The sequence below is a fragment of the Oryx dammah genome, unplaced genomic scaffold (genome assembly GCF_014754425.2).
Source record: "Oryx dammah isolate SB20612 unplaced genomic scaffold, SCBI_Odam_1.1 HiC_scaffold_23, whole genome shotgun sequence".
NCBI classification, from domain to species: domain Eukaryota; kingdom Metazoa; phylum Chordata; class Mammalia; order Artiodactyla; family Bovidae; genus Oryx; species Oryx dammah.
The window spans coordinates 108,094,231-108,121,018 of NW_024070207.1; positions in this window are offsets into that span (position 1 = coordinate 108,094,231).

Sequence of the window (26,788 nt, forward strand, 5' to 3'; positions counted from 1 at the left end):
TCCATTCCAAACCCCCATTAACATTATCGTATTTCAGGTCCTACCTCCAAGCTGTTTCAACTCAAGATTTCAGGCAAGTATAATTGGGAGTGGAGGGGAAGTCAGAAAGGATTAAATTGAGGGGGCATGTAGAGCAGTTATCATAAGATTGTATTGTGGAATCTAAACTGGATAAGGTTGAAAGCAAAGTTATTATAGTTGACTTAGAGGAGTGGGAAGCATGTAAAATATGGTAACAATATATTTTTGGTTCTCACAAGTTCAAGAAAATGATGCAGTCAGGGTACTGGAAGGAGTAATCTTTAGAGAGTGAGATGTTTGAAGCTCATATTATTGAAGGATGAGCAAGCATATATTAGTAATGACTATGTTAGTGTGTGATTGTGGACTGGTGGCTTAGGGAAAACTCACGGAAGGAAGGAAGATCCTGAAACTGAGAAGCAAGATTTGTTTAAGAATTATCTTCATTGCTGTTAGAGTCATTGATAATTGTGAAAGATTTTATTGGGAGAGTCACGCATACGGTTAATGAGTGAACAGAGTTGTATCTGTATGAGTGAATTAATGTGAGTATATGGGTATGTATATATTAGAGGGCTTAGTTCAATTATAGTATTGCTTCAGTTTAGTCTTAGCTGGTATATTTAATAAGTAAAAATTGATAATAAACAGCATAACCACTATCCTGGTGTCAATCAAATACTGTTTTGTAAACAGAAATAGACTCACAGACATAGAAAACAAACTTACAGTTTTGTTTTGTGTTTTTCCATAGAGGAAAGAGGGGTTCAGTTCAGACAATTCAGTCGCTCAGTCATGTACGACTCTTTGTGACCCCATGAATCTCAGCACGCCAGGCCTCCCTGTCTATCACCAACTCCCGGAGTCTACTCAAACCCATGTCCACTGAGTCAGTGATGCCACCCAAACATCTCATCTTCTGTCATCCACTTCTCCTCCTGCCCTCAATCTTTCCCAGCATCAGGGTCTTTTCCAATGAGTCAGCTCTTCGCATCAGGTGGCCAAAGTATTGGAGTTTCAGCTTCAACATCAGTCCTTCCAAGGAACACCCAGGACTGATCTCCTTTAAGATGGACTGATTGGATCTCCTTGCAGTCCAAGGACTCTCAAGAGTCTTCTCCAACACCACAGTTCAAAAGCATCAATTCTTCGGCGCTCATCTTTCTTTATAGTCCAACTCTCACATCCATACATGACCACTGGAAAAACCATAGCCTTGACTAGATGGACCTCTGTTGACAAAGTGATGTCTCTGCTTTTTATGGGGGAGGGAAAATTAGGAGGTTGGGATTAACTTATACACAATGATATATATATCAAATAGATAATCAACAGGGACCTACTGTATAGCACAGGAACATCTACTCAATATTTTGTAATAACCAATAAGGGAAAAGAACTTGAAAAGGAATATATAGAGAGATATGATATATATAGATATAGATATAGATCTCACATTGTGGTACACCTGAAACTAACATGATATTGTAAATCTACTATTTTCAATTGCAATTTTTTAGAAAAAGAAACAATATATACAATTTTGTATTATGGTTAACTGAAGACATGTATTGCTTTCTCTCCAAGACAATCACAGTGGCTAATTCTTTATTTCTCCTACAGCTATGGTTTATAAGAAACACATTTATAAAGAGTAATTACACAGAGACAAAGTCAACTTTGAAGAACGGACATTTGTTTTCATCATATCTTGACATTTAGTGACAAAGTTGGTGTACACATATGAACAGTGGAATTGTTTTTAAAAAATACTTTAGCCAAGGTTTAATGACCTTTTTACTCTATGCCTGATGTGCAAAATGCTTTACATGCATTGCATTACTCTCATTATTTTTCCCCTAACTTCAATTTTTCATATTTGTAACTATTCAGTAATTTTCAGTAACTTTACTGAATGATGCAACCATCACCACAAACAAGTTTTAGAACAATTTAATCCTTCAAATAAGATTCCCTCATGCCCATTTATAGTTAATCTTCATTATCATGTCTAAATCCAGGTGACTACTAATCTACTTTCTGTTTCTATAAATCTACCTTCTCTGGACATGTCATATAAATGGAATCTTACAATATATAGTCTCTTATGTTTGGATTTTTTTGACTTTGTGTAATGTTTTTGAACTTCAGCCATGTTGTTGCATGTATCAAAATTTCATTCCTTTTTCTTGCTGAAAAGTACCTTGTCATATTGATATGCCACTTTTGTTTCCATTCACCAGTTGATGGCCATTTAATCATTCCCAGTTTGGGGCCACTAGAAATAAACCTTCTGTGAAAATTATTGTACAAATCTTTGTGTGGAATATGCTTTCATTTACCTTAGACATATGCCTAGGGATAGCAACACTGTAAAAGAAGTGTTCTTAAGAATAGATTTTGTTTTCAGAAGCAGGAGAGATGCTGATTGCTGTCTACTTAAATAATCCACATTCATCTTGATGTACTGTCCCAGCTATACAGCTCCTATCTGAAAATTTTAGATATCTGGAAAATTTAAAATCCATACACACATATCATATTTAATGGAAGCTTAATCAATTTTTTGGTTTTGTTTTTTAAAATATTTATTTATTTAGCCACATGCCAGATCTTAGTTGCAGTGTGTGGGATCTAGTTCCCTGACCAGGGATTGAACCTGGGACCCCTGCATTGGATGCATGGAGTGTTAGCCACTGTATCACCAGGGAAATTCCAGACCTAATTGTTATGTCTTTTTCGGTGAAGAAAAGGAATGTGATCCTGTGAGAGGGAAAGGTTCTGAACTTGAGTGTAGTATATGATCTGTGATAGATTCACTGGGGGAAATAGTCAGTATCAGATGAATATGAGTGAGCTAAATGAGGAGAAACTTAGAAGAGTATTTCAATTAGAGGGAATAGCATGAGAAAAAATCATTATGGCAGCAGGGAGTGTGAAGATTTTTGAGGAATGGGAAGAAGTACATACAATATGGCTGGCCTCTTGTCAGTGAGAAGACAAGTAGAGTGTTGGCCTCAAGGTTTTGCTCCTGTCCCTAAAATCAGTAAGAACCACTGAAGGGGTAGAAATAGGTAGATGACAAAATCTGATAATCTTGTCTGCGTTGGAAAATAGTGATTAGTCAGGATTTGTAGTGAATGTTGGGAGACCACTTACAGTCTACCTGGGTTTTTTCTCTCTTGTTCATTTTTTGGGTGAGAGGGAAGGGAGGCTATTTGACATCTGTCACGCTGATGTGAACAGGAAAAGACTCACCAGTGACTGATGGTTTGTTACATCCTGTGCCCTGTGCCCGAGGTGGGCAGTGTTAGAGGCTGGGTTCAGTTCAGTTCAGTCACTCAGTCATGTCCAAGTCTTTGCAACCCATGGACTGCAGCATGCCAGGCTTCCCTGTCCATCACCAACTCCTGGAGCTTGCTAAAACTCATGTCCATCAAGTTGACAATGCCATCCAACCATCTCATCCTCTGTTGTCCCCTTCCCTTCCTGCCTTCAGTCTTTCCCAGCATCAGTGTGCCTTCCAATGAGTTAGTTCTTCGCATCAGGTGGCCAAAGTATTGGAGTTTCAGCTTCAGCATCAATCCTTCCAATGAACATTCAGGACTGATTTCCTTTAGGATGGACTGGTTTGATCTCTTTGCAGTCCAAGGGACTCTCAAGAGTCTTCTCAACACCACAGTTCAAAAGCATCAATTCTTCAGTGCTAAACTTTCTTTGTAGTTCAACTCTCACATCCATACATGACCATTGGAATAACCATAACTTTGACTAGACAGACCTTTGTTGGCAAAGTAATGTCTCTGCTTTTCAGTATGCTGTCTAGGTTGGTCATAGCTTTTCTTCCAAGGAACAAGCGTCTTTTAATTTAATGGCTGCCATCACCATCTGCAGTGATTTTGGAGCCCCCCAAAAGAAAATCTCTCACTGTTTCTCCATCTATTTGCCATGAAGTGATGGGATCAGATGCCATGGTCTTAGTTTTCTGAATGTTGAGTTTTAAGCCAACTTTTTTACACTCCTCTTTCACTTTCATCAAGAGGCTCCTCAGTTCTTCTTTGCTTTCTTCCATAAAGATGGTGTCATCTGCATATCTGAGGTTATTGATATTTTCTCCCAGCAATCTTGATTCCAGCTTGTGCTTCATCGAACCCAGCATTTTGCATGATGTATTCTGCATAGCAGTTAAGTAGAAACTGAGAGTGTTCCCTAAATATATGGTAATTGGTAAATTATCAAAAATGGTTATGTAAATATAAAATCAATCACAAAGCATAATGGGCTTCCTTGGTAGCTCAGCTGCTAAATAATCCACCTGCAATGCAGGATACCCCAATTCAATTCGTGGGTTGGGAAGTTCTCCTGAAGAAAGGATAGGCTACTCACTCCAGTTTTCTTGGGATTCCCGATGACTCAGGTAGTAAAGAGTCGACCTGCATTGTGGGAGATCTGGGTTCCATCCCTGGGTCTTAAATATCCCCTGGAGAAGGGAATGGCTACCCACTCCAGTATTCTTGCCTGGGAAATCCCATGGACAGAGGAGCCTGGTGGGCTATGGGCTACAGTCCCTGGACTAAGCACAGTTCAGTTCAGTTCAGTCACTCAGTCGTGTCCGACTCTTTGCGACCCCATGAATCGCAGCACGCCAGGCCTCCCTGTCCATCACCATCTCCCGGAGTTCACTCAGACTCACGTCCATCGAGTCTGTGATGCCATCCAGCCATCTCATCCTCGGTCGTCCCCTTCTCCTCCTGCCCCGAATCCCTCCCAGCATCACAGTCTTTTCCAATGAATCAACTCTTTGCATGAGGTGGCCAAAGTACTGGAGCTTCAGCTTTAACATCATTCCTTCCAAAGAACACCCAGGGCTGATCTCCTTCAGAATGGACTGGTTGGATCTCCTTGCAGTCCAAGGGACTCTCAAGAGTCTTCTCCAACACCACAGTTCAAAAGCATCAATTATTCGGTGCTCAGCCTTCTTCACAGTCCAACACTCACATCCATACATGACCACAGGAAAAACCATAGCCTTGACTAGACGGACCTTAGTCGGCAAAGTAATGTCTGCTTTTGAATATAATATCTAGGTTGGTCATAACTTTTCTTCCAAGGAGTAAGCGTGTTTTAATTTCATGGCTTCAGTCACCATCTGCAGTGATTTTGGAGCCCCCAAAATTAAAGTCTGATACTGTTTCCACTGTTAGTTCCTCTTCACTTTCTGCCATAAGGGTGGTGTCATCTGCATAACTGAGGTTGTTGATATTTCTCCTGGCAATCTTGATTCCAGCTTGTGTTTCTTCCAGTCCAGCATTTCTCATGATATACTCTGCATATAAGTTAAATAAGCAGGGTGACAATATACAGCCTTGACATACTCCTTTTCCTATTTGGAACCAGTCTGTTGTTCCATGTCCAGTTCTAACTGTTGCTTCCTGACCTGCACACAGATTTCTTAAGAGGCAGTTCAGGTGGTCTGGTATTCCCATCTCTTTCAGAATTTTCCACAGTTTATTGTGATCCACACAGTCAAAGGCTTTGGCATAGTCAATAAAGCAGAAATAGATGTTTTTCTGGAACTCTCTTGCTTTTCCATGATCCAGCGGATGTTGGCAATTTGATCTCTGGTTCCTCTGCCTTTTCTAAAACCAGCTTGAACATCAGGGACTTCACCTTTCACGTATTGCTGAAGCCTGGCTTGGAGAATTTTGAGCTTTACTTTACTAGCATGTGAGATGAGTGCAATTGTGCGGTATTTTGAGCATTCTTTGGCATTGCCTTTCTTTGGAATTGGAATGAAAACTGACCTTTTCCAGTCCTGTGGCCACGGCTGAGTTTTTCAAATTTGCTGGCATATTGAGTACAGCACTTTCACAGCATCATCTTCCAGGATTTGAAACAGCTCAACTGGAATTCCATCACCTCCACTAGCTTTGTTCGTAGTGATGCTTTCTAAGGCCCACTTGACTTCCCATTCCAAGATGTCTGGCTCTAGATTAGTGATCACATCATCATGATTATCTGGGTCATGAAGATCTTTTTTGTACAGTTCTTCTGTGTATTCTTGCCACCTCTTCTTAATATCTTCTGCTTCTGTTAGGTCCAGACCATTTCTGTCCTTTAGCGAGCCCATCTTTGCATGAAATTTTCCCCTGGTATCTCTAATTTTCTTGAAGAGATCTCAAGTCTTTCCCATTCTGTTGTTTTCCTCTATTTCTTTGCATTGATCGCTGAAGAAGGCTTTCTTATCTCTTCTTGCTATTCTTTGGAACTCTGCATTCAGATGCTTATATCTTTCCTTTTCTCCTTTGCTTTTCGCCTCTCTTCTTTTCACAGCTATTTGTAAGGCCTCCCCAGACAGCCATTTTGCTTTTTTGCATTTCTTGTCCATGGGGATGGTCTTGATCCCTGTCTCCTGTACAATGTCACGAACCTCATTCCATAGTTCATCAGGCACTCTATCTATCAAGCGAAAACATTTGTGAACAGGGCAGATGAGAAGTTGAAACATCACAACTCTGCTGGCAAGGAGGTTCAGGTGTTCACCAACTCCAGTCTTGCTTCCATTACCAAGGCCAGGGGAAGCACACCCGTCAGTGTCAGTACTCCTGGTGCAGTATTATTTACCCCCAAGTGTGAAGCAGTTGATCTTGTTCTTGCCAAAGGAGTGCTGGATGAGGCAAGGGCAGGCAAGGTGGGGCCAGCAGGGGTGAGAGCCCCATTATTTTGTTGTCTTTACAGGCTGGTCAGAGTCTGCTCCAACGTGCTAAGCCATTTTCATTATAGCCCCACCCCACTGTGTTAGGTACATGGTATATATGCAGACAACACCAGTTTAAACATGCAGAAGGGTCAAGACACTTGGATGGTGGGCAAGATGGAGGCAAGGATGCCCCAGGTAGACAAGAAAGACTCAGGGGAAATGGACTTTTCTAATTCATCACATCAAAATGAACTGGGCTAGGCAAACCCCTGCCCCCAGACAAGTGGAGGCTGGTGGAAGCCTCCTATGCTGGACCTTCAGGACTCTGCACTGGCTTGAATTTTGGCCTCTCTTTTTAAGTCCCAGAGCAATCGATTTCACAGATCTCATTTAACTTGAGAAGGACGGGGGAGGAGGGGCAAGGAAAACTGCATTCTTTCCCTTCAAAGCCAAGAGTCCAAAGTAATACTTCTGGTGATAACTGATCCCGGCCTATTTGTGATTACAGACCCTTGCATTGCTCAGTTGTATTTGACTCTTTGTGATCCCATGGACTGTAGCCTGCCAGGTTCCCCTGTCCGTGGAATTCTCCAGGCAAGAATACTGGAGTGGGTAGCCATTCCCTTTTCCAGGGGATCTTCCCTACCCAGGGATTGAACCCAGGTCTCCTGCATTGCAGGCTGATTCTTTACCTTCTGAGCCACCAGGGAAGCCCAACGATGAATATACTGTATATAAACTCTTCTTGTAGTTCATAAAATAGAAGCTTCATAACAAAGAGAACAAAACTAAATACAAACTGTTGACTAAATACAATATTGTCCATTGGATAACTGCAGTTTTTCTGAACACACAATATTTATATCACTAGTAATAATATTATTAGCTACCAATTATTTAGTGCCAACTGTGTGAGCTAAATACTTAATATAGCATATCCTCAAGATAACATTACTGAGTAATAATTTTTAAGCCCTTTTTAGATTAGAATATGAGGGTTCACGGATATGAAATGTCTTGCCCCAAATCTCACAGGTAATGAATAATGGAACAGATTTCCCAGTAATGTTCCATGTGGAACCCTAGAAAAGATGCTTACTAGTTGTGCTATTTTGTCTCCCTCCAAGCTCTTTGTAAAATAAAAGTTAAACGTTTCAAAACCATTTGTCGAACAAATGGAATCTGAGTCACGGGTTTTTTAAGTGGCGTTTTGAAAGCCTGCCTTTCATCCCATTTCTGTCTGCCAGGCTCTCCACCTTGGGTGAAGTAATTCATACACAGAAAATATAGTAACCTACCCTGACATTAATAAGTAAGTAGAACTTTAGCAGTAAGCAATTTTTCCCCTTTCCTGCCTATCAGTTTGACAAGACCAACTATTTAACAGATAATCGGTTATATTTCTAAAATTTATCTTAAGGATATAAAATTGGGAGAAGATGAATAGAATGAAAGGCAAAAGACTTCCAAATGAAAAAGGATAGAAGTACTCAGGGCAAAGAAATGAACCATTTTGGATCCTGTAATTAAAAAAAAAAAATTGAATATTTTGTAGTCATCCTAAACGTTCTCTTTTCTATGCTCAAGTTAAGGTTGTATTTATGATCATATATTCCTCCTTTCTCTAGTTGCTAGTATTATTCCTAAAATAGAATGGTTCTTGTTGGTACTATATCCTGAAATGATACACACAGAGTTTACTCAGATTTAGTGATGGATTTTAGAAGCTGCATATGGTAAAACTTATTGACTTGTCATCTACTAGTATGCATGGTCATAAACTAAGCAACATTCCCAAAGAGAAAAAAAAACTACTTTTGGTAGCTCTTGCTTCCTTTTTTTATTAAAAGAAATTCAAATAGTGCATGAATAAAATCTAATTTTAAAATTTTGTTAGACTTATGCCAGTGGGCTTTTATGCAAATGGCCAATTGTAGACATAATGACTAAACAAGAGTGAGAAATGCTAAGAGTTCACTTAAGCAATGTCAACAAATGTTCCTTTCAACAATAAATAATGACAGATGGCTACCTTCTTAGTGACAGCTTCTAACTATAATGGTTTGACACTTAGAAAGAGCATTTCCCTAATGACACAAGAATGCCCTTCACTGAAAATTATTTGTACATCATCCTTTTTATAATATGACTATTAATGTGATGCTAAATTAGTTACTTTCAAAACAAGTGTTTCAATGTAAGCTCACAGTCATAGGCGATCTATAAGGACTGTTGCAATACATGTGTGTTCTGCCTTGCAAAGTTGTCAATGCCTATGTATGATTTTTCTTTTTTTCTTCTTTTAGTTTTATTGAGATATAATTGGCATATAGCACTGTATAAGTTTAAGGTATATAGCACAGTGATTTAACTTGTGTATATTATGAAAAGATTACCACAATAAGTTTAGTGAACATCCATCTCATATAGATAGAAAATAACAAGAAATTTTCCTTATGATGAGGACCCTAAGGATTTACTCTCTTAGCAGCTCTTATATGAAACATACAGCAATGTTAATTGTATTTATCATGTTGTATATCATGTCCCTCATATTTATTTATCTTATAGTAGGAGTTTGTACCTTTTGACCAATTTCATCCAATTCCCCCACCCCCTACCACCCTGCCGCTGGAAGCCACAAATCTCATCTCTTTTCCTATGAGTTTGGTTTTTTTTGAAGTATAAATTGACCTACAACACTATGTTAGTTCCTGTTACATACAACATGGTGATTCAATACTTCTATACATTTCAAAATGATTACTACTAAACATATAGTTAAAATATGTCAGTATACTGAGATATTACTGACTATATTCCCCATGCTGTACATTTCATACCCTTAACTCATTTATTTTGAAACAGGAAGTTTGTATCTCTTAATCCCTCTCGTCTATTTCTTTCAAGCCCCTCAACCTCCAACCCCTCTGGCAACCACCTGATTGTTCTCTGTATCTATACTCTGTTCCTTTTTGGATATGTTTGTTCATTTGCTTTATGTTTTAGATTCTGCATGCAAGTGAAAGCATACAGTATTTGTCTTTCTCTGTCTGGCTTATTTCACTACATAGCATCCTCTAGGTCCACCCATGTTGTTGCAAATGGGAAGATTTGATTCTTCTTTATGACTGAGTAAAGTATGCGACCCCATGGACTGTAGCCCGCCAGGGACCTCTGTCCATGGGATTCTCCAGGCAAGAATACTGGAGTGAGTAGCCATTTCCTCCTACATGGGATCTTACGGATCTAGGATCAAAGCCAGGTCTCCTGCACTGCAGGCAGATTCTTTACCATCTGAGCCTCCAGGAAAGCCCCAAAGTGTATACAATGAGATATACCGAATCTTCTTTGTCATTCATCTATTGATGGGCATTTAGATTCCTTCCATATCTTGGCTATTTTAAATAATGATGCAAATCACTGTAGATGGTGACTGCAGCCATGAAATTAAAAAATGCTTGCTCCTCAGAAGAAAAGTTATGACCAAACTAGACAGCATATTAAAAAGCAGAGATGTTACTTTGCCAACAAAGGTCCATCTAGTCAAGACTATGGTTTTTCCAGTGGTCATGTATGGATGTGAGAGTTGGACTATAAAGAAAGCTGAGCACCAAAGAATTGATGCTTTTGAACTGTGGTGTTGGAGAAGACTCTTGAGAGTCCCTTGGACTGCAAGGAGATCCAACCAGTCTATCCTAAAGGAAATCAGTCCTGAATAGTTATTGGAAGGACTGATTCTGAAGCTGAAACTCCAATACTTTGGCCACCTGATGCGAAGAGCTGACTCATTTGAAAAGACCCTGATGCTGGGAAAGATTGAAGGCAGGAGAAGGGGATGACAGAGGATGACATGGTTGAATGACATTACTGACTCAATGGACATGAGTTTGAGTAGACTCCGGGAGTTGGTGATGGACAGGGAGGCCTGGTGTGTTGCAGTCCATGGGGTCACAAAGAGTTGGACACAGCTGAGTGACTGAACTGAACTGAGCATAGGAGTGCATATATTTTTTGTTTTATTTTAAAATATTTATTTATTTATTTGCCTGAGCTGGGTCTTAGTTGTGGCACACAGGATTTTCTGTGTTGTGGCATGTGGGTTCTTTAGTTGCAGCATACAGAATCTTTTAGCATGCTAAAAGATTGCAGCACATGAACAAACTCTTAGTTGCAGCATGTGGAATCAGTGACTAAGGATAGAACCCGGGCCCTATGCTTTGGGAGTGCAGAGTCTTAGCCACTGGACCACAGGAGAAGTCCCTATTTTTTCTAACTAGTGGTTTTTTTTTTCTTTGTATAAATACTCAGGAGTGAAGCTGTTGAATCAAATGATAGTTCTATTTTTAATTTTTTGAGGAATCTCCATACTAATTTCCATCGTGGCTGCACAAATTTATATTCCCACCAACAGTACATTTTCTCCACATTCTCACCAACACTTATTTGTTGTTTTTGATATTGGCCATTCTAACAGGTATGAGGTGATATCTCACTGTGGTTTTATTTATGTTTCCCAGATTAGTGATGTTGAGCATCATTTTATGTGCCCATAGATAATTCTTTACGTCTTCTTTGGAAAAATGTCTATTCAAGTCCCCTTCACATTTGTGTACTATTTTTGCTAAATCAATGGCATGTTATGTATTTTAAGAACTCATTGATACAGTGAGATGAAAGAGATCCAATATCTGATAAATTGCATAAAATTATTAAATGTTTTGTCTATAGGGAATTGATGATGCCATGATAAAGAATAGATGAAAATGAATATCATAATTCTAATTAAGGATACATGTCATTACATTCTAATTTAATTCAATACACTCATGCTTTTACACTCAAAAATACCAGCCTGCAAACACAGGATTCCTAGAGCCCAGATTTCCCATCTCCTTGTTACAACCCTCCTTGGAACTGGGTCTCCCTGCCTATACTTCATAATATATCATTTGGTTTTATTCATTGATTTGTGACCCTTCTCCACTCCCTTTCAAATTTTTGCTTATGCTGGATAGATACTTCCTAAGGCTTGTGACTGAGAAAAACTGATCTGTCATCTTTTTGAAAAATGGCTGTGAGAGCTTTCTCTAATATTACAAGAGGCCTTGCAGATGAGAAAACAAACAGAACAACAAACCAAAAATCATTGATAAGTCCATGTAAGAAAGACCAATTATTAGAGAATGGTGAGCTAGTATGTTTAAAACTGCATTAAAATGACACCGGGGAGGAATCATGTCTCCTCTTAAAATATTTCCTCTACGATCCCTATTAGATGTGTTCACTGAGACAGCATAGAGTTTTGGTGGTACACAGAATAGTCCAAACCTTGCATGATGATTCCTAAGTTCTTATTGGAAATATGTTTTAAAGTATCATATATTTATCAGTAAACATGGAATAAATGATTTACACATTCTAGCTAAATTCTTTTGAGAAGTAGAATTCTACAAAATAATATTGCCTGAAAATGAAGTTATTTATGTAGTACAACTTAGTAAAAAAAAAATCTTTTGAGATAATACAAGCTTTTTATGTAAATATTGTTGAATTGATTAACATGAAGTTGATATAATGATGGAAGAAAATCACCCGAGGTTTTGTTTTTAGTTCAACACAAACACACATGTGCACACAGATATATACATAGTGCAATTTCCTATTACATATTGTATAAACAGTCCCCTGTAGCAGTGAGTGCAGAAATAGGATCCTTAGCACAAAATAATGAAAACTAATTCAAACAACTGGGTGTCAGGATCATTGGATTCCTGCCCAGATGGGTCATTAGAAAGCTGGAGGACATTGCTAATGTCACCTGGATTTTAACTTTTTAGAAATTATTCATTTGTTAAATGTGGGAGTAGGAGGAGAGTGGTGGCTAGATCATCTAAAATTTTTCTTTGGTGCTATTACTCTCTGGCATTTCCAAAGAATTCTTTATTTAGAACCAATTCATAATTCAGAGCACCATCTGGTGTCTTGAAAGGGAATTTCAGGGAAAGTTTTAGTTAATTGTCTTTTGAACAACAGCATGTGTCATTAGTTTATGGTGGGGCGGGGGGAGAATGTACCAGAATGTATCACATGTTGTCTTAACAAATACTCTTGCAATGATATTCAGAACATCACCATGTAAGTATGACTGACATGTTATTTACATATTACTGTTTTCCACATCACAAGTGTTGCCTTTTGATTATTTTACCTAATTTTCTATGCTTTGTTTTAATATTATTATTCTAATGTCAGTTTGGAAGCTGACCTGACTAGTTAATTTGAGAAGTTTTTACTCAAATAAAATATTATTAAATCAATGATTTAAAATAAAATATTATCTCAATGCAGTTTTTATCTCCAAATACCCAAATGTAAATTGTGAAAATGTCTGAATAAAAGAGGCCATTGAATGTTGTAAAAAATAGGTCACCTATGTTAACCTTTTCTGTCCAATATTTTTGTTCACTGAATAACCATGCCTGGGGTTCTGGCATGAATTTATTTCCAAAGAACATAGTTCCTCTGAACTCTACATACTGGAAGAAATGAAGTGAATCATTTAAATGAGGATATTTACATGCACATGAATTATCTTCACAATATGGAGCTAATAGGTTCCTAGTGCTTTAAAGAGTAGGATCCTGAGAGAGTTATTGCCATGTTGGGAAAAATCATGGTTAAAGTTATCAAACACCAGTTTACCTTGTGAGGAAATGGACTTGATATAATTTATCTCAGCTTCATGAGTTAAAAGAAATAAACAGAGAATCTGCTGATTTTCTCCTTAATGATTAAGTAGGAATCTTTTTAGAGTTAACTCTCCTTGAATTTACTACAACAATAGCAGAAGAAAAACCACCTTGTATATCTTTACAAATTTTAAAAATAGAATTTTAAACAGTAAATAGTGTGGCACTAAAGCATTTTAACCAGTTTGGATTCAATCCAATAATAAAAACTAAATCAGACTAATTAATGATAGTTATAAACCATTTTAAATTCAGAATTAAACTTAGCAAATAATTATTCTGAAACATGCACAAAATGTATTTTAAAGAATATTTGGCCATGATCAATCACCAGGTGTCTATTTGCCTATAAGGATGAAGCACATTCTAACATTTAACCATCTGTCAGTCAACATTATTTATTGAATAACTGCTGTGCATGGAATAGTTAACCTTAAAACAAATCAATCACAAAAAGTCAAGACTTTAATACTAAGTAAAGCAAATGAAAGCACCTACATCAACTTCTGGTCAATTTAATAGGAAATTGCTTCATCATTTTGCATTTCTATTGTATATTTACTCTTGGAATGTATTATTTGCATATTGTCTGAATAGCCTTTAATTAGGAAGTCAAAATATATACAGTAATATGCAAGTATCCTATCAACAACTGCCTTGTAACTCAGATTATCCCACCATCTCCACACATTTATTAGAGGGATTTTCCTGTATCACCTAATGTGTCATTAATTAATGGATTAACACTGGCCTGCTACCCAATTATCCTTAGATAAGATGCAATGTGATAATGTTTCTGCATCCTATAATGTTACTACTGATATTCTGAATGAGCATTGTTGAAGAGGAAAAAAGGTTCCCTGTACCCTTCTAGGTTCTTGTGGCTGATCTAATAATTAAATTAACATGAGATAAATTAACAGGAAAAATAAAACTTTTTAAGAATGTGTATATATGGGAGAAATACAGGAGAACTGGGTAACTTGCTATCACTTTTAGTCAGTTCAGTTAAGTTGCTCAGTTGTGTCTGACTCATTGCGACCCCATGGCTTGCAGCACACCAGGCTTCCCTGTCCGTCACCAACTCCCGGAGCTTGCAACCATCTCATTCTCTGTTGTCCCCTTCTCCTGCCTTCAATCTTTCCCAGCATCAGGGCCTTTTCTAATGTCAGTTCTTCACATCAGGTGCCAAAGTATTGGAGTTTCAGCTTCAGCATCAGCCCTTCCAATGAATATTCCTGACTGATTTCCTTTCAGATGAACTGGTTGGATCTCCTTGCTCCAAGGGACTCTCTAGAGTCTTCTCCAACACCACAGTTCAAAAGCATCAGTTCTTCGGCACTCAGCTTTCTTTATGGTCCAACTCTCACATCCATACATGACCACTGGAAAAACCATAGTCTTGACTAGACGGACCTTTGTTGGCAAAGTAATGTCTCTGCTTTTCAATATGCTGTCTACGTTGTTTATAGCTTTTCTTCCAAGGAGCAAGCGTCTTTTAATTTCATAATTGCAGTCACCATCTGCAGTGATTTTGGAGCCTAAGAAAATAAAATCTGTCACTATTTCCATTGTTTCCCCATCTATTTGCATGAAGTGATGGGACCAAATTCCATGATCTTCAATTTTTGAAGGTTGAGTTTTAAGCCAACTTTTTCACTCTCCTCTTTCACTTTGCCATCATCTTCAGCCAAAGACAGAAGAGGATGTTGGGGATGATGATTTGGGACTCGAAAGGGTAGGGAGGCAATTCATAGATCAAAAAGCAAAGGTTTGTTGAGCAAATGTTTGCTGACCCATATAGAGCAGGACAGAATCCACTTGCAATACAGGAGATACAAGTTCAATCCCTGGGTCAGGAAGATCCCCTGGAGGAGGGCAAGGCAACTCACCCCAGAATTCTTGCCTGGAGGATCCCATGGTTAGAGGAACCTGGCGGGGTACAGTCCGCAGGGTTGCAAAGAGTCACACACAACTGAGCACGTGCACAGATGGATGGAGACAATAGGACACTGAGTAGATTCTGATCTCTAGAATCCCTGTCCAGTCTTTGGCACATTTACACATATTACATGCTACATGCTACATGCTACATGCTATTTTACAGTGATCCCTGGTGAGCTTTCTTTTCTGGGAACTTGCCCTCTATTAAATTCTTTCAGGCAGTTGGCAAAAGGTCAAAATTTCTTTGTGAGTCTTTTGGACCTTGATTGTTTTCAACTCAAAATAATCTGTATACCAAAGAGACATTTAAGGGTGGAAAAATTTTGTCCCTTAGAGCATAATAAAGACATTTTCATGTGGTTATTTGATTTTGTTTTGTTTTGATGTGGATATAGTGTTTCTCTATTAGGTTTCTAGTTGAGTCTACTAAATTCCATGTATGTATCGGACACTTAATATATTTTATATCTTTTATTTATTTTGCTCTTACCTTCAGTTTAAAATGCAACTAGGAAACAATATTAAGATATTACACAATATGAGTTGTTAGAATGAAGATGTCTCATCCCCAAGATGAGGATATTTTAGGCTGGACTTTGATAAGTGGACAGTTCACTATTTTAATATAACCTGGGATAAGAGGATGAACAAAGAGAAGGAAAGAGGGAAGCAAAGAAGAAAGGAAGGAAAGTAGGAAAGAAGAAAAGGAAAGAAAGAAGAGAGGAAGGAAGGAAAGCAGAGATAGAAGGAGCAAGGTATATATGCTCCAAATTTCTAAAAGTGCCTTGGAATAGACTTAACATTAGAAACATTAGTTTCTATAAGAAAATAGTTTTCATTCAGAGTCTCATTTGATTAACCTTAAATTAATGAAGAGTACATTGCTTTCCTGAGAGAGTATATGAATATATACAAAGTTTTTATAAAACTATTAAGTCTGAATTATTGTTTCATTTCTGGTTATTATTTCCAGCTTTATTGAGATATAATTGGTATATAACAGTGTGTTTGTTGACAGATGAATAAACAAAACGTGTCATATATGCAGAATGCAATACGTTTCTGCTTTGAAAATGATGGACATGCTGACACATGCTACAACATGGGTGAACCTTGAAAACAGTATGCTAAGTGAAATAAGACAGTCACAAGTGGGTAAGTGCTATAAGAATCAGCTTATATTAAGTACCTAAAGTAGTTAATAGAGGCAGAAAGCAGAATGGTGTTTCCAAGGTTTAGGGGAGCAAGGAATGAATAGTTGTTTAATGGGTACATAGGTTCAGTTTTGTAAGATAAAAAAGATATGGTGACGATTAATGATGATTGTTGCATAAGAATATAAGTGTATTTAATGCCACTCAAAATTTTTAAAATGATAAATGTTATATTAATTAGTTGCAATTAAGAAAATACCAAAATTTAAAACTGTAATTTTCCATAAATCCATAAATCTATGAAAAAGTATCTCCTCAGTTTATATCATCAATTTGTCTTTCATTCTTTCCTCTTTACATATTTAAAAATTCATTTTCTAATATAAACTTATTTTTTCCCTTCTTGTATTCTCTGATTACTTTATATCCATTTTAATCCCAATACTTTTAGATGATGGCAGGCAACCTCATTAATTCATGAATAAATATGTATATAGATGGGTTTTTTAAATGATTCTGAAAAAAAATATTACTTAATTCAATTATCACTGTATTTAAAATAACTAATTATTAACCAATGCTGAAGTCCCAAGTTAACAATTAAAGGTGTACCACATTTTATTGTGCTTCACATTATTGTACAGCAGATGATTTTTTTTTTCTCCAGTTGAAGGCTTGTGGAAACCCTGTGTGAAGCATCTCTGTTGGCGCTATTTTTCTAACAATTTGCTTAGTATCTCTCTCTCTATCACGTTTTGATCATTCTCTCCATATTTCAAACCTCTTCATTATCATATTCGTTATGGTGATCTGTGACTAATGATCCTTAATGTTACTGATACAAGTCACTGAAGACTCAGATGATGGTTAGGATTTGTGAGCAATAAAATAATTTTTAATTGAGGTATGTGCATTGTTTTTCTAAACATAGGGCTTTTGCCCACTTACTAGACTATAGTATAGTGTAAACGAAACTTTCCTATACACTGGGAAGCCAAAAGATTCTTATGACTCACTCGGCTGCAAGATTTGCTCTATTGTGGTGGTCTGAAATTGAACCTGCAACATCTCTGTGGATTGATTGACTGTATTCGCCTCATAGCTCAGTTGGTAAAGAATCTGCCTGAAATGCAGGAAACCCCAGTCTGGTTCCTGGGTTGGGAAGATCCGCTAGAGAAGGGATAGGCTACCCACGTAGTAATCTTGGGCTTCCCTGTGGCTCAGCTGGTAAAGAATATGCTTGCAATATGGGTTTGATCCCTGGGTTGTGAAGATACCCTGGAGAAGGGAAAGGCTACCCACTCCAGGATTCTGGCCTGGAGAATTCCATGGACTGTATAGTCCATGGGGTCACAAAGAGTCAGACATGACTGAGCAACTTTCACAGAAATACACTTATCTTTATTATTGTAGATATGGATAATATTGATTTAATGACCCATTAAACACCATGATATATTCTATAACTATGTCAGTATACATTGATTCCCCAAAAGGCAAAAGTAGGAGATAAACTTTTTTTAACTTTAAAATATTCCCAAATCAATTATGTATTTCCCAAGACCCTGACAACTTCCATTTTTAAGCACCTACTTTCCTCCCTGTGTTCAGATGTAACATTTTCCTCTTCTGTGTGCTTTTTATCAGTGCATGTTCACCTTTTTGAAGGGTTTTAAATCTAAGAATGTAAATTATTATAACAATTTATGATTCATTCTGTGTACTGTCTTTCCTCTAAACTTTACAAACCTATTACAGCCATTCACTCATTAATATAAACTCCTGAGAAGTGAAGTGGTCAACTGACCCCTTTGATATTAATAGAAAGGGGGAAAGAAAATTTAAATGACTTAGCTTTTAATTAAGTTACTACAGTCAGGGAAGCAGATCCTCATTTCCTCACTATTTTCTTCACAACAATATAGGACAATACAAATATGAAACTCACAAGAAACTACTTCCCTTTTTGCACAAAACCCAATATTTCTGTAGTTTATTTTTATCACAAAAAGAAAAAAAAAGAAAGATTTATTTGCCTCTTAATATTATCTTACTGAAAAAATTATGTAAGGAAATTGGGAGGTAAATTGGGAGGTTGAGTGTAGACTTTGGAAGAAACATGCCAGGATTTGGTTTATAACCATTTTATTTAAAAATTGTGTGATTTGAGATAATTTTCTGAGCCTCAAACTCATCATATGTGAAATAGGAATAATAATAATAGGAGATACATCACAGAGTTGGTATGAGAAATGAATGAAATAAGATGTGCTAAGCATGTAGAAAATTCCTTGCTACATTCTCATCAACAACCCCATTTCTTCTGTTTCATCTCTAGAATTAATGAATACATTACTGAGTGTCTACCATAAACCAGTCGTTCTAATATGCACTTTCATGTACAGGTTTAATAGACTGTCCTGTTATATGATTTTTTTCCTTTTAATTTTTTATTGAAGGATAATTGCTTTACAGAATTTTGTTGTTTTCTGTCAAACCTCAACATGAATGAGCCATGGGTATACATATATCCCCTCCCTTTTGAAACTTCTTCCCATTTCCCTCAATATCCCACCCCTCTAGGTTGATACAGAGCCCCTGTTTGAGTTTCCTGAGACATGCAGCAAGTTCCCATTGGGTGTCTATTTTACATATGGTAATGTAACTTTCCATGTTACTCTTTCCATACATCTCACCCTCTCCTCCCCTCTCCCCATGTCCATAAGTCTATCCTCTATGTCTGTTTCTCCACTGCTGCCCTGTAAATAAATTCTTCAGTAACATTTTTCTAGATTCCATATATATGTGTTAGAATACAATATTTATCTTTCTCTTTCTGACTCACTTTACTCTGTATAATCATTTCTAGGTTAATCACCTCATCAGAACTGACTCAAATGTGTTCCTTTTTATGGCTGAGTAGTATTTCATTGTGTATATGTACCACACTTTTTTATCCATTCAGCTGTCAATGGACATCTAGGTTGCTTCCATGTCCTAGCTATTTTAAATAGTGTTGTAATGAATAATGGGATACATGTTTTTTCAATTTTGATTTCTTCAGGGTGTATGACTAGGCGTGGGTTTGCTGGGTCACATGGTGGTTTTATTCTTAGTTTTTAAGGAATCCCCTTACCATCTTCCAAAGTGACTGTATCAATATACATTCCCACCAACAGTGCAAGAGTGTTCCCTTTTCTCCACACCCACTCCAGCATTTATTGTTTGTAGACTTTTTGATGATGGCCATTCTGACTGGTCTGAGGTGATATCTCATTGTAGTTTTGATTGGCATTTCTCTAATAATGAGTGATGTTGAGCATCTTTTCATGTGTTTGTTAGCTATCTGCATGTCTTCTTTGGAGAAATGTCTGTTTAGGTCTTTTTCCCACTTTTTGACTGGGTTGTTTGTTTTTCTGGCATTGAGTTGTATGACCTGATTGTATATTTTGGAATTAATCCTTTATCAGATGTTTCATTTGCAATTATTTTCTCCCATTTTGAGGGTTGTCTTTTCACCTTGCTTATAGTTTTTTTTTCTTTGCTATGCAAAAGCTTTTAAATTTAATCAGGTCCCACTTGTTTACTTTTGTTTTTATTTCTGTTACTCTAGGAGGTGGGTCATAGAGGATCTCGATTTGATTTATGTTATTGAGTGTTCTACATATGTTTTCCTCTAAGAGTTTTAGTTTCTGGTCTTCCATTTAGATCTTTAATCCATTCTGAGTTTATCTTTGTGTATAGTGTCAGGAAGTGTTCTAATTTCACTGTTTTACACATAGCTGTCCAGTTTTCCCAGCACCATTTCTTGAAGAGGCTGTCTTTGCCCCATTGTATATTCTTGCCTTCTTTGTCAAAAATAAGGTACCCATAGGTGCATGGCTTTATTTCTGGGCTTTCTATCTTGTTCCATTGGTCTATATTTCTGTTTTTGTGCCAGTACCATACTGTCTTCATAACTGTAGCTTTGTAGTATAATCTGAAGTCAGGAAGATTGATTCCCCCAGCTCCATTCTTCTTTCTCAAGAGTGCTTTGGCTATTCAGGGTCTTTTGTGTTTTCATATGAATTGTAAAATTTTTTGTTCTAGTTCTGTGAAAAATGCCATTGGTAATTTGATAGGGATTGCATTGAATCTGTAGATTGCATTTGGTAGTATAGTCATTTTCACAATATTGATTCTTCCCACCCAGGAGCATGAAATATCTCTGCATCTGTATATGTCATCTTTGATTTCTTTCATTAGTATCTTATAATTTTCTGTTTAAAGGTCTTTTGTCTCCTTAGGTAAGTTTATTCCTAGTTATTTAATTCTTTTTGTTACAGTGGGGAATGGGATTGATTCTTTAATTTCTCTCTCTGATTTGTTATTGTTAGTATATAGAAATGCAAGTGACTTCTGTGTGTTGATTTTGTGTCCTGCAACCTTGCTAAATTCACTGATTAGCTCTAGTAATTTTCTCATACTGTCTTTAGGGTTTTCTATGTACAATATCATGTCATCTGCAAACAGTGAGAGCTTTACTTCTTCTTTCCCGATCTGCATTCCTTTTATTTCTTTTTATTCTCTGATTGCTGTAGCTAGGACTTTCAGAATATGTTGAATAATAGTGGTGACAGTGGACACCCTTGTCTTGTTCCTAATCTTAGGGGGAATACTTTCAGTTTTTCACCATTGAGAATAATGTTTGCTGTAGGCTTATCATATATGGCCTTTACTATGTTGAGGTAGGTTCCTTCTATGCATATTTTTTGAGGAGTTTTAATCATAACTGGGTGCTGAATTTTGTCAAAAGCTTTTTCCGCATCTATTGAGATGATCATATGGTTTTTATCTTTCAATTTTTTAATATGGTGTATCACATTGATTGATTTGTGTATATGAAGAATTCTTGCATTCCTGGAATAAACCCAACTTGATCATGGTGTATGAGCTTTTTGATGTGTTGCTGAATTCTGTCTGCTAAAACTTTGTTGAGGATTTTTGCATCTATATTCATCAGTGATACTGGCCTATTGTTTTCTTTTTTGTGTTGTCTTTGTCTGGTTTTGGTAGAAGGGTGATGGTGGCCTCATAGAATGAGTTTGGAAGTCTTCCTTCCTCTGCAATTTTTTGAAAGAGTTTTAGAAGTGTCTTCACTAAATGTTTGATAGAATTCTCCTGTGAAGCCATCTGGTCCTGGACTTTTGTTTTGGGGGAGATTTTTGATCACAGCTTCAATTTCAGTGCTTGTAATTGGGTTGTTCATAATTTCAATTTCTTCCTGGTTCAGTCTTGAAACATTGAACTTTTCTAAGAATCTGTCCATTTCTTCCAGTTTATCCATTTTATTGCCATATAGTTGTTCATAATAGTCTCTCATAATCCTTTGTATTTCTGCATTGTCTCTTGTAACCTCTCCTTTTTCATTTCTAATTTTGTTGATTTGATTCTTTTCTCTTTTTTTCTTAATGATTCTGGCTACAGGCTTGTCAATTTTGTTTATCTTCTCAAAGAAACAGCTTTTGGTTTTATTAATCTTTACTATTTTTTTTTCATTTCTTTTTCATTTACTTCTGCTCAGATCTTTATGTCTTTATGATTTCTTTCCTTCTACTACTTTTTTTTGTCTTCTTTTTCCAGTTGTTTTAGATGTAAAGTTAGGTTTTCTATTCGATGTTTTTCTTTTTTCTTGAGGTAGGATTATAATGCTAGAAAATTCCCTCTTAGAACTGCTTTTGCTGCATCCCATAGGGTTTGAGTTGTCATGTTTTCATTGTCATTTGTTTCTAAATTTTTTTTTATTTCCCTTTTAGTTTCTGCAGTAACCTGCTGATTATTTAGAAACATGTTGTTTAATCTCCACGTGTTTATGTTTCTTACTTTTTTTTCTTGTAATTGATATCTAGTCTCATAGTGTTGTTTTCGGAGAAGATGCTTGATATGATTTCACTTTTCTTAAATTTACTGAGGTTTTATTTGTGATCCAAGATGTGTTCTGTTCTGGAGAATGTTGCATGTACACTTGAGAAGACGGTGTATTCTTCTGCATTTGGATGGAATGTCCTGAAGATATCAGTGAGATCCATCTCATCTAATGTATCACTTAAGACTTGTGTTTCCTTATTAATTTTCTGTTTTGATGATCTGTCCGTTGGTGTGAGTGGGGTGTTAAAGTCTCCTACTATTATTGTGTTACTGTCAATTTCTCCTTTTATGTTTGTTAGTGTTTGTTCTATGTATAGAGGTGCTCCTATGTTGAGTGGATAGATATTTAAAATTGTTATCTGTTATATGATTTTTGAAGTGAAATGCCTTGCATCTTAGTGGACCCAATAGAAACAGATCATCTCACTAAAGAAAAATGTTTACTAACCAACCTAACATTTCCAACTGACCATAGTTTCTCTGTCAATTAAGATCCCATGTAGTATAATAAGTCCCAGAAATTTCCATTGTGAAATGGAAAGATAACTTCAGTTAAGGCTCACATTTGCCCAAGTTCTCAAACTGGTGGGTGCCCACTTATAAAAAAACTGTATGGCTCTACTGATTTATCCAAACTGCTGGGGAGGGTAGGTCTCCTCTAAGACTTGCTGTTTGACAAGCTTCTTTAAACAAAATAATTTTATAATGTATAAAAATATCAAATTACCATGTTGTAACCTGGAACTAATATAATATTGTGAGTCAGTTATACTTCAATTTTTTTAAAAAAATAGAAGCTTCCGTTGTTATGTAATTAACTAAATAAACTCTACTCATGTACTTTTCCTATAAATATACGAAGCAACATGGTGGGTAGAGTTTTTTCTTTTGGATCATTTTCATGGTACTTCCAGCTATGCCAGATCCAGAATATTGAGTTGTTCACTGTAGCTTTTCTCCCTGTAAGTTTTCCCAATAAAATTTAAGCTAAATTTATACCATATGATATGCTGTGTTCTTTTTATGATAGACATCTTATATTTCCTTTGACACTCTAGTAAATACCAAAAACATCTATGTAATAATTAAATCAATGAGTGAAGATAGAGAAGAACCTATATGTTGGTGAAATGGTCTCTCTAATGTATTTGCATATTATTTTTATAGGTGATGTTTTTCATGCTATTTTGATAATGTTCTTCTTGAGAGTGAAGAGAAGCTGAACACCCATTTTGTTCCTAAATCACTTTATCACAGGTCATATCATTTTGGATTCCTTTCAGTTGCATACAGTAGAAAGACTTATATTTACAAAGTTATAAACATTGTTTAACTCAACATATGGATTTCGAACCCCAACTTTGGAAAGGTGAGTGACCAAAACAGGCAAAAATATCTGCCCTCATGGAAATTACATCTTAGGATATAAGAGAGAAAATAAAGAAATAAAATATATAATATGTTAGAGAGTGATAATAAATATAAAGGGGAAAGGTTGCTGAGAATTTAGAGAGGATGAGAAACAAGGGCCCATTGACAAAGTCACAGTCACATTAAGACTTAAACTGAGATAGGAAACTAGGCAGATGTCTGGGGTGAGATTATTTCAGAATGAAATAGCACAAGGTCATGACAGGCTTACTCAGGAAATAAAGAAACTGATGATTAGAGCAGAGTGAACAAGTGGAAGAGTAGTAGGAGATACAGTTGAAAGGGGTGATGGGAGGAGGGCTAGACCTTGCTGAATATATAACTGTTGCTGTGATTGAGATGGGAACCTAGAAGGTTCTGAGCACAAGAATGATGGGATGAGATGTGTATTTTATGGATTCAGGGGAGCCTTTTATGAAGTTATTATTACATTCCAGGCAAAAATTTATGGTTGCTTGGACCAGCCTCATATTAGTGGAAGTGATGAACACAGATGCCCTATTGTACAATAGCAGGGGTATACTAACTTTGCAATCTGTGTGAGTGGCTATGCACTGTACTGTTCTGTACTATCAATCAACATTCACATTGATATAAAAAACTCAGACTCTGTACATTGGTGCCGAATTGAATCTTGGAGACAGAGTTTGCAGTGAAGGATAAAAAGAGTAGTTTTATTGCTTTGCCAGGCAAAGTGGGACACAGCAGGTTCATGCCTCTCAAAAACTGTGTCCCCCAACCTGGGAGGACTTGGTGAGGTATTTTATAACAGTGGTTCAAGGGCTGGGTTGTTGACAAGGATTAGGGTGTGTGCAAGGCCTGCACTTCTTTATTCTGGTCTCAGGTAGTCTCCTGATATACTTCTCTGGTTCCTTTAACCTGGCTTCAGGCGGTCTTCTCTGGAGTGAAGAATAATAACATCTTCAATTTGTTACCAGTTTTAGTTCTGCTGAAGAGCTTAATTATACTGTTTTGTGTATCCCTCGAAATGGAATCAGGACCTGACCCAAGGCTACACTAGTTTTTCTTGGCTGCCCCTTCCTTATTTCTGCGTCCCTTCCCTTCCCTGATTAACAGCTGTCCAAATCTGCCCTTTGCAACTCAGGGAAGGCATGGAGGCTAGAGTCTATTCTCTATAAACAAGAAATGGATAAGAAAGCTGTGGTACATATGCACAATGGAATATTACTCAGCTAATAAAAAGAACACATTTGACTCACTTCTACTGAGGTGGATGAAACTGGAGCCTATTATACAGAGTGAAGTAGGTCAGAAAGAAAACCACCAGTACAGTATATTAACACATATATATGGGATTTAGAAAGATGGTAATGATAGCCTTATATGTGAGACAGCAAAAGAGACACAGATATAAAAAACAAACTTTTGGACTCTGTGGAAGAAGGCGAGGGTGGGATGATTTGAGAGAATAGCATTGAAACATGTATATTACCATATGTGAAATAGATCACCAGTCCAAATTTGATGCATGAACGAGGGCACTCAAAGCCAGTGCACTGGGACAACCTTGAGGGATGGGATGGGGAGGGAGGTGGAAGGTGGGTTCAGGATGGGGGACACATGTACACCCATGGCTGATTCATGTCAATGTATGGCAAAAACCACTACAACATTGTAAAGTAATTAGCCTCCAATTAAAATAAATAAATAAATTTAAAAGAAAAGAAATGGGGATACAGAAAGGCTTCTGTGCTCAAGAACCCCACAGGGTCATGTTTGGTTTCAACATGGCATGCATGTCAACATGGTTCCTAGAATTGTATTATGCAATAAAGAGAGAATCTCAGTTTTGAACACTTTATACTTGAGATTTCCAGTAGAGGCACAAGTGAATATTGAATAGTCTGGTGGATATAGAAGCCCAAAAGTCAGAAGAGAGGAATGGGCTCGAGTCATACACTTGGTAGTAATCTGCGTATAGATACGTTTAAGGCTGTGTGACTATATAAGGTCATCAGAATAATAAAAGTAGAGTGAAAATATAAAAATTGAATTCAGAGGCACCTCAGTACTTGGAGCACATCTAATAGAGGAGTAGGAGCCAGCAAAGGCGACAAGAAAATCATGGTAGAGAATATTTGAAAAATCATCATCACCTTTGTTCAGTGCTGGTGATTTAACTTTTCATTAGCTTATAAAAGTTCAAAATTGGAAGTGGTGTGGTTCTGTGGTGGCCTAGTAGTTAAGATTCTGAGCTTTCACTGCCATGGCCTGGGTTCAATACCTGGTTGAGAAACTGAGATCTAAACAAATTACATTACATTGAATTGACTGGCCAGTGGGTCACTGTCAAAAATGCTGAATGTATGAAAATGTAAGTTTCTAAGTAAAAAAAGCAGAATACATTTTTACTTGAGATATGTATATACTTATATATTCATATGTGTAAAATACATTTTATAAAAATCAGAGCACATAGAAAATTACAAAATAGTATTTTTCAAAGTTGTAGCACTGCCATTATTTTATTTTTTGCCATACCTCTTCCTCTCGTACTTCCTAAAGATATTTTGTTCTATGAGTCAAATATTTTGTAAGGGTCTTATAATTTTTAAATGAATAAAAATTGGGAGCTGATAGTTTTCTGACACCCATTGATCATTAGAGATATCCCAAGTTTTGCAAAATCTGGACAGGGCATCACCAACTGGAAAAACAATTGAAAGGAGTAAGTAATACAATAGAGGATAGAAATACTACGTAATTACACAGTTGGTAGTATAGAATAGTGGTTAAATGTTTACTCTCTGACTCGTGGGTTGAAATCTTTTAAAATTTATTTTTAATTGAAGGATAATTGCTTTACAATATTGATTAGATTTCTGCTATACATCCACATGAATCTTTTTTAAAAATCA